This window comes from Leptonychotes weddellii, chromosome 5 (assembly GCF_054177405.1).
Source record: "Leptonychotes weddellii isolate Sample4059 chromosome 5, ASM5417740v2, whole genome shotgun sequence".
NCBI classification, from domain to species: domain Eukaryota; kingdom Metazoa; phylum Chordata; class Mammalia; order Carnivora; family Phocidae; genus Leptonychotes; species Leptonychotes weddellii.
Window position 1 is genome coordinate 9,821,721 of NC_138373.1, and position 9,372 is coordinate 9,831,092.

General features: G+C 48.0%; 1 pseudogene; it reads right to left on the bottom strand.

Annotated features, from left to right (window-relative positions):
* Positions 1-6,079: 6,079 nt before the first annotated feature.
* Positions 6,080-6,989, bottom strand: LOC102734408 (large ribosomal subunit protein eL6 pseudogene; annotated as a pseudogene).
* Between the last annotated feature and the right edge of the window lie 2,383 nt (positions 6,990-9,372).

The window sequence follows — 9,372 nt, forward strand, 5'->3', positions numbered from 1 at the left end:
TTTCTCAGTCTCTGGGCACACACTCCGTTCCTTGTGTGCAGAACTGGATAAGAAATCCTTTCTTGTGGGTTGCAGTGAGGACCCAAGATAATGCTGGAAAGCACACAGCACAGTGCCAGACACAGAGTACCCCCTCCAAGTATATGTAGCTGTGACCCTCCCTGCAGCCCCTCCCCCACGCCCCTCCCTGAGGTTCAAGTTGTCCCATGCCCACGGGAGCTGGGCACTTTGTTAGTTCTGCGAGGACAGAGGCCACTTCGCTTTTACCTTTCTCTTCTCAGGGTTGGCCTCACACCAGCTGTTTGCTCAAGCGGCCTAAAAGGATGGCTCGCTCCATGTCTCGTGGCTCCCACCTCATGGGCCCACGTGAGGCCCTTCTTCCTTCAGAACGACCTGCTAGGAAAGCTTTGCTCTCTCTCAAGGTCAGCTAAGACTTCTCTGGACAATAAGAACAGCCTGTCTGAAGGGATCTCTTTTCTGTGACAATGTGGCGGCGCCATGTTTGACGTGAGGCCCTGGTATCTGGGGCCGGAGGGCCTGGGTTTCGATCCGAGTTCTGTTGCTCACAAGCTGTGTGGACCTCGGGCAAGTGACTGACCTCTCTGTGCCTCATTTCCTCATCTGCCAGTTTGGGACCAGCTACGTAACTTGTGGGACCCAATGCAAGATGAAAGTGCAGGGCCCTTGTTTCGGAAATCATGAAGGATTTCGAAATGGCCGGAGCAGAGCCTGCCACCAAGCGAGTGACTGCATAGGTCACAAGCCACTGGGGCCCTGGGCTGCACTTGGGTCATCCAGCTTTGCCTTCTCCCTGTCCCCTTCCTTTCACATGTGCCCAGGTCTGCAGAGGGGAAAGAAGGTGGTCTTTCCATTGCCCATCAGCCCATTCACCATATTTCTTTATCACTGGCTTGGGGCCAGGGATGTGGGTTCTGTCTGCCCGGCTCGGGGCTGTAGCCTCAGAGCCTGGAACACTAGGTCTGGTCCCACTAAGTGTTTATTGAATGAACAATGGCATGAATGAATGGAGGCAGGGGGAAGCATTGCTGGTGGGGCAAGACTCAGTTTCTCCATTGGTAAAATGGAAGGGAGTGGCCTGGAAGATCTTGAGCCCTCCTTTCAAGTCTACGATCCCATGCCGCCATTGCTCAAAAGAGACCTGAGATCCCCTTTGGGGATTTGTCCTCAGAGGGGGAAACAGGCTCTGACTTTTCCACGCCCGTGGCTTGGATTTGCGAAACAGACGACAGAATGTTCTGTAAGTCTGCTGGTGTGGTAGGGAGAATCTGGGCTGGGAGGCAAATCTGCACCTCTGGACTGGAGTCCCCCCCTTTGCCAGAGGGGCCCCTTCAGGGCCTCAGTTTCTATGTCTGTAAAATGGGGACAATAGTGTCACCCCAAAGAGCTGGAAAGGGTGCTGGCAGGAGCCCTTTGTAACCCGTGTGGCACCCGGTAAGTGCAAAGGCATGTGACCACCCCGGGTAGTCACATGAGGAGTGACCGGCTGATAAGACCTTCTTCACGTGTGTCTGTTCCTCTGACTCAGAAGGCTGCTGTCAAGGGCAAGTTCTGAGCTGAGGGACGGAGGGGCCCTGCTGGGGACTCACAGATGAGCGAGACACACGTTCTAGTTGGGAGGTGGGGGAGGTTATTGTCAAGAAACAAGTAAAGATGTGCACACGCTCTGAAGACAATAAACCAGTGTGATTTGATGGGGATTGGACGCTCTGAGGTCAGGACCAAGCAGCCTGCCGGTAAAGATCTGGAAGAAGAGCCCACGGGAAGAATGCAGGGTGAACACAGGAACTAGAGGTGGGTGATGGGCTACTTTCGGAGGCAGTGAGTTTCCCACTTTTCCCACAGTTCCCCACAGTGGGAAAAAGGCCACAGGAGTTAAGTGATGGTCAGGAGTCGTAGAGAGGTGTCTGGTGGGAGGTTAGATTTGGGAAGTTGGGGGTAAGAGCCAAGTGTGGGGGCTCCTTAAAGTCTGGGTTTAGACTTTCCCTGGAGCCCAGAGACCCCCAACCTACTCAGGGTCCCAGGAAGGGGTGAGTCCTGGGTGTGGAGGCTCTGGGCTGCTTAAGTGTGGTGGGGGTGGAAAAAAGAAGAGAGGGAGGGTCAAGAGAACTTAATGTGGGCAAGAGGTATCTTTTTCTGGGGCTCAGGTTCTTTCTAGATCTTTCTCTAGTCCCTAGGTGAGCTGACCTTGAATCTCCTCCCCTGTGTTTGACAAACAACGCTGAGGACCATGGGGAGTCACTAAGGTTCTTGAGCAGAGAAGGAGCCCAATCAAATGGCTGTCCCCTTGGCCTATTCTGAGGGGGGCCAGGCCTCAGCCACCTCCCTTTCTCACACTTTCCACAGGGCTGCAGGAAGAAGAGATTGCTCTGATTCTTTGCTGGAGATGCCCTTCCCACGCACTCCCTCGCACCCCCATAACAAAGGATTACCAGTCCCCAAAGTGCAGTAGACTGGCTTAATGTAAACAGTCATAGCTTAATCCTCACAAGCCATTATCCTGATCTTGGGGCAGGGTCTTCTTTCCCTGTTGCTCCCAGGGCCAGGAGACTGAGGGATCAGATGCCAGCCTCTCAGCTGCAAATCTGTACTTAGACACCAGGCATGACTCAGCTCCACCATAGTAGAGTATAGGATACAGAAAACCAACCAATCAACCAACCAACCAACCAAGCAACCAACCAAACAATGAACTAACCAACCAACCAACAAACCAACCAACGAACCAACCAACCAACCAAACCAACCAACCAACCAACCAAACAACCAACCAATCAACCAACCAACCAATGAACTAACCAACCAACCAACCAACCAACCAACCAACCAACCAACCAACCAACATTGCATCCTAGAGAGCCAGGCTGAGCTGGATTTTGGCCTCTACTCCCTTTTGTGCTGTGCTAGTTACATCTTTTTTCTCTGCTTTGGTTTCCTTATCTGTAAAATGGGCATAATGGTGTCTCTCTCACAGAGTGTGAGTGTGTGCATGTGTGGGGGATTAAATGAAAGAATGCCTTTAAGAAGGCACCCAGTGCTGTTCCTGACACACAGGAGATGCTCAGTAAATATTTGTCGAATGCATGAATGCACGGAGGAACAGCCCTTTGGCAGCCTGTGGCCCCTACTCTCTACGGCTCCCCATCTGATGGCTCCCCTCGGCGAAGGAGGAGAGGAAAGAAATGGGTGTGTCCAGGGCTTCTCCTTGGTGCCTGTATGTGTGTTGTTACATCGGATCCTCCGGAGAGGCAGGGATTCATACGACCATTCTGCAGACGGCAAGGCAGAGGCTAGGGGAGGTTAGGAGAAGAGGAAGCTCTGGATACAGCTTTCCTTGGGTCTCACAAGGGCCAATGCCAGGACCGAGCTCCTAGAGGTACCTAAGGAACACTCACTGATTGAAGTCACCGTGGTGACAGCAGGGACACCATCCCCTTGTGCCGTCATTGGGCAGGGCTAGGGCAGGGCAGGGGGCCACCAAGTCTTTCCTTCTCTCTCTCCCCCCATCACGCATCATTTCCTCTCATGGCCTCCTCCTGCCTCCTCCCCCTTCCTACAAACTCCTCAGCCTGTGCCCCTCCAGCTTTTGTCCTTTTTTGTCATAATCTGTGACTGAGGACAGCCTGTGTAGCCTCTAAGAAACCGAAGGTCGACACTGTGGAAGACAGAGGAGGAGGGGCCTCCATGTCCTTATCACTCACACTCCTGGACCTCAGTTTCCTTATCTGTAAACAGGGCTTGTTGCAAGGATTTGGGGTGGTGTGGGCGGGTGCTGAGGCCAGGCCTGACCAATGGGAAATGCCCAGCAGGTATCACTTGTGATTATGATTATCATTTTGCCTGTTTCTGAGGCTGGCCTTACTCCAGCTCTTTAGTGTCCTGGGAACTGAACCTGGAAAGGGTTAGGGCCTGAGATTCTGAAGGTGTGATTTTTGAGTAAATTGTGCCTCGATTTCACGATCACTAAATTGCAAGTCTCTGGATGGCTGCCTGGCCCAGGATGGCTGTCGGAAAAATCATAACCGAATCCCGGGGATCTCACACAGAGCCAAGTTTGGATTGTAAAGTCAGGGAGGGCAGGGTTAGGACGGCGTGTGCCTTTCCTCACAGTGACGTTCATTCAAGGCTTGTGGGATGACTGGCAACTGGCATGTGGGTGGTGGGTCCTGGGGGTTCCCGGGTGACTCCAGATCCAAAGCAGCCCCCGAGATCCTTCTCCGCAGATCGTGGGAGAGGGAGCTGGGTCCAGGGCACCCTTTTGGACATTGCAAGGAGGATTTTCTCTCTTGGGAGGGAATCTGCTCTCTTTAAAATCCTTTGCAAAGATGCTGGGCTGGCTGGTGACACATTAGCCACGTTGCAGTGAAAAGAGCAATTTATCAGGGGATGTTCCTTCCAGGGATCCAGAGCCTTTCAGAACTTGATTGCGGTTAATGCTCCAACCTTTCCAGAGTGTTTTATGGCACTCTCAAATGAGATAATGAAGCCCTTTAATTTACTGTTCAACTCCGCAACAGAGTGAGCGGGTCAGGCATCCTCCCTGCCCCAGGCCCGCAGAGGGGGAAGGCTCAGGAGGCCCCGTGCACCCAGCGTGTTGTCATGAACTTCTCCACTGGAGCTGCCCAGCCCCCAGTGGGAGGTGGCATGCAGCTCTGGGCAGCCCCAATCTTGTGGCTTCCTTCATGTGTATCCCCAAGCAGATCACTTACTCTCCTGAAGCCTCCATTCCATCATCTGCAGAATGGGGATGATAACACCACCGTGGCTGGGGTGTGGTAAGATTAAGGACAGCGCCTGGCACCAGGTAGATGATCAATAATTGGAAGTTGTCATTGGGTAGTGAAATGGAGCCCCAAGACCCAAAGTTCTCAGAGGAAATTGTACCTGCTGCTGGTCCCAGGGAACGTCCCCCTGCTGTTGCTACCTGTAGCAGAGGTGAGTTGTCCCCATGGAGCCTTGCCCAAACCCTAAGTTCATAGGTAAATGAAATGTTTTGTTGTTTGAAACCATTGAGTTTGGCACGGTGTGTTTCACTGCAGTAGACAACGGATACAGAGTTCTTCCCGTGTTCTCACGCATTCTCCTTCCCTGGGACTCAGACCTGGATCCCTGGGGCTGGGCCCAGGATCAACCGGAGGGACTGATCTGGCACTATCTACTTGGGTCTGACACTTCTCTTCCTGCAGCGGGAGTCTCATCCTGGGAAGCTCTTGGGTCTTTCTCCCTGACAGCCCCCTGGGGGCCACTTCACCAGTCCTCTGGAATGGACTAGATATCCTTCATTTTTGGAGGGCCAGGGTTTAGATTAAAGCCAGGACACCCTCTCCTCGATTCTTAGCCTCCACCCCTGGCCAGAATCCCAGTTATTTTATGAGCGGGAAAAGCATGGAAATGGGAGACTGGGTTTTGGATTTTCCAGTGCTTTCCAGGTGCTACGTGCAGAGGCCGATGCTCCAGAGAGGTCCCTCTGTGTCTCAGTAAGGCCCCAAGTCACTTCATCACCTTTTCACAGACTGTACATCCAAAATGATCAGTAAGCATATGAAAAGGGGCTCAACCTCATTTTTAGCAGGGAGATGCAAGTTAAAACCCCAAGCATCCCCCAGCTATGATTATCTGCAAAGGCGTGCTGTTCAGACCACCTTCCATGCATTCGTGGCCTCAGTGTATGTGGTCCCACCTGCCATTTTGGCTAACTGGGGACAAGTGTGATGGGCCATTCCGGCTCTGATGCTCCCTCTGAGGCTAGGGGAGGCACATGTCCTCCCTCTTTTGCTCCTGCTTCCTTCCTTCCAACAGGTGTTGATCTCAAGAGCACTCGTTAATGAACATTCTGTGTGCTGAACACCATTTCTGAGTCTGTTTCCTGGGGAACCTCACCTCTGACAACCACAGCTCCGCTAGAATGGCTAAAATACTTTGAAAAAAAATCACACTATTTTATCTATCTAAATTGCTCACTTGTTCTCCCCAACAGGTAAAGCCCTATCCTATTCAAAACGTGAAAACACGTTTTGAAACTTTATAAACCGGAACTAGATCATGCACATAATATGGTCAGTTGATTTTTTTTTCAGTTATTTAATTACGTTCTTTGTAAGAAATTTAGAACACCAATTTGTGAGGGTAAACTTCATTTGTGAGAGAAAACACAGAGCGGAGGTAGCCCTGAAGCTGAGGAACAGCTTTGATTTTTGGCCGAATTTTCGAGTCCACAGCTTTCTGATCAACCTTGCGCAGCTCTGTAATCTCGTATTTCTCTTTCTCGGTGTCGAAGATCTCACCCTCCTGGTGTCTGGTCTTACGCAGCTTCTTCTTCTTGAAGGAAGCATCAGTGAGATGTTTGGGGATTTTCACACTGCTGATGTCAATTTTGGTAGAAGTAGCAATGACGAATTTCCGGTGTGTTCTACGCAGAGGAACTCGATTGAGGGACAGAGGTCCGGTCACAAGCAGCAAGCCACTGCTCAGTTGCTTCAGGAAAACTACCCTCTCGCCTCTGTGGCGCCCAGTGAGGATGATCAAAATGGTCCCGGGAGTGATACTAGCTCGCAGCTTTCTCACGTGCTGACTGAAAGGATTTTTGCCGTGGCTCAACTGCTTTCGAGGCACATCTTCAGTAGGGTAATACCTGGGCATTTTGCGAAGTTTAACCACTCGGTTACCACTGTTCTTGTCACACCAACTGGTTTTGTGACAGTAGCAAGAACTTTCTCCTACTTTTTCTTTTCAACCCTGGATTTAGCTGCCGGATACTTTCTCTTGTACAAGGCCTTTCTGGAATACATAGCTGATTGGGAATATCTGCCCATTCCTCTGACAAGGACAGGGTTTCGGCTGCAGTGGGTCTTCCCCTTCTTTGGCTTTTTAGCCTTGGGGTTACCCTTGTTAGCCTTGCCACTGGCATCAGCCTTCTTAGCTTCAGGTTTCTTCTCCTCAGTATCCGGCTTCTCAGCTTTTTCGCCCACCATCTTGCAAGATGGGAAAGAAAACTTGGAGTTCTCCAGACTCAGACTCTCCAGTTCACTGGAGGAATGGTCATCATGTCAACAAACGGTGCTGGAACAACGACATCCATATAAAAAAATGTAAGAAGCAATAAAAATAACCATGATAACCTATGTCTCACAACTTACACAAAGATTAACTCGAAATGGATCCCAGACCTAAAGGCAAAACCTAAAATTAAGATATTTCCAGAAGGAAACAAAGGAGTCAATCTTTGTGACTTTTGGTTAGGCAAAAATTTTTAGGTATAGTTTCTTTTTTTTAAATTTTATTTTTAAGTAATCTCTGCATCCAACGTGGGGCTTGGACCCACAACTCTGAGATCAAGAGTCCCACGTTCCACCAACTGAGCCAGTCAGGTGCCCCTTAGATATAATTTCTATATCCATGGGGTATTGGAGAAAAATATGCTAAATTAGACTTCATCAAAATTAAAAGCATCTGATTTTTTATTTATTTATTTGTTTTCAAAGATTTTATTTATTTGACAGAGAGAGCACAAGCAGGGGGAGTGGGAGAGGGAGAAGCAGGCTCCTTGCTGAGCAGGGAGCCCGATGCAGGGCTCGATCCCAGGACCCTGGGATCATGACCTGAACCGAAGGCAGATGCTTAACGACTGAGCCACCCAGGCGCCCGCATCTGATTTTTAAAAAAGATTTTATTTATTTATTTATTTTAGAGGGAGGGAGGGGCAGAGGGAGAGGGAGCCCAAAAAGGGGCTTGACCTCATGACCCTGAGGTGATGACCTGAGCTGAAATCAAGAGTTGGATGCTTAACCGACCGAGCCACCCAGATGCCCCTGATTATCTTTTTTTTAAGTTTATTTTTTTTTAGTAATCTCTACACCCAACGTGGGGCTCAAACTCATGACCTCAAGATCAAGAATTGCATGCTCTTCCGACTGAGCTAGGCAGGTACCCTAAAAACATCTGAGTTTCAAAAGACACTTACGAAAATGGAAAGACAAGCTACAGACGGGGAGAAAAATATTTGCAAAATACACGCGATAAAGAACTTGTATCCAGAATATAAAGAACCCTTGAGACTCTATAAGTAAACAAATAACCCAATTAAAAATGGTCAAAAGACTTGAACACACCGTGCAGCCAAGAAGATATAGGGATGGCAAACAACCACATGAAATGATGTTCAGCTAATAGAGAAAGGCAATTAAAAACACAATGAACTACCACAAGACACCTGTTAGAATGACTTGAAAAGCAAATGAACTTGACAATACCAAGTGCTGGTGAGGATGCTCTAGAACTCTCATACAAAATTGTACAGAGAAGTGGGAAAATGGTTCTACAGCTTCTTATAAAACTAAATATATACTCACCAGATGATCCAGCAAGTCCACTCCTGGGTGTTTATTTAGGAGAAACGAGAACTTATATATGCAAAAAAACCAGTCCACAAGTGTTTACAGAAAGGTTATTCACAATTGCCCATACTGGAAACAATCCAATTGCACTCTAACTGGTGAATGGATGAATACATTGGTACATCCATACAATGGAATACTATTTAGCAACAAAAACCCTTGATACACACAATAACATGGATGAATCTCAAACACATTATGGAAAGTGGATGAAGCCAGTCTCAAAAGGCTACATACAGTATGATTACAGGGTTTGGGGGCAGGGGGACAGGATTTGGTACCTACAAAGGAGCACCTAGGAATTTTGGGGGGTGATGAAACTATTCTATATCTTGATTGTGAATGGTGATCACATACTGTATGCCTCTGTATTCAACTTACGGAATTGTATGCCAAAAAGAGTAAATTTTACTGGATGTAAATTATATCTCAGTAAACTAGGCTAAAAATATTGAACCTAAAAGCATTTTAAGTAAGTGGTATGGTACTATATGTATACTTCTGCAACTTATTTTTTTGCTCACCATTAATGATTTTTGAGATTTATGCAAATTGACACGATGTATACAATGATACCCGAAGCTCTTGTTCATTCATTTTAACTGCTAAATCATATTCCATTATACATTCTACCTTGATTTGTTTATGTAGTCTCCTTTGCTAAACATTATTTTGTGTCTGCTTTTTTCTTCTGTTTTAAACAATGTTGCAATAAATATTCTCATAAATGTATTCTGGAGGACAGGTAGGTGCTGAGATTTCTCTCTAGGATATTTACTTAAGATAGTAAATAGAACAGGTGGGGCAAAGTCTATGAACATCTTCACTTTGGTTTCCAAGAGCTTATATCAATTGACACTTTATTACCAGGGTGTATGAGTTTCATTTTTCTACATCTCCATCAGTAACTGTGTTATCAGACTTTAACTTCGGCTTAGCTGATGAATGTAAAATGGTATCT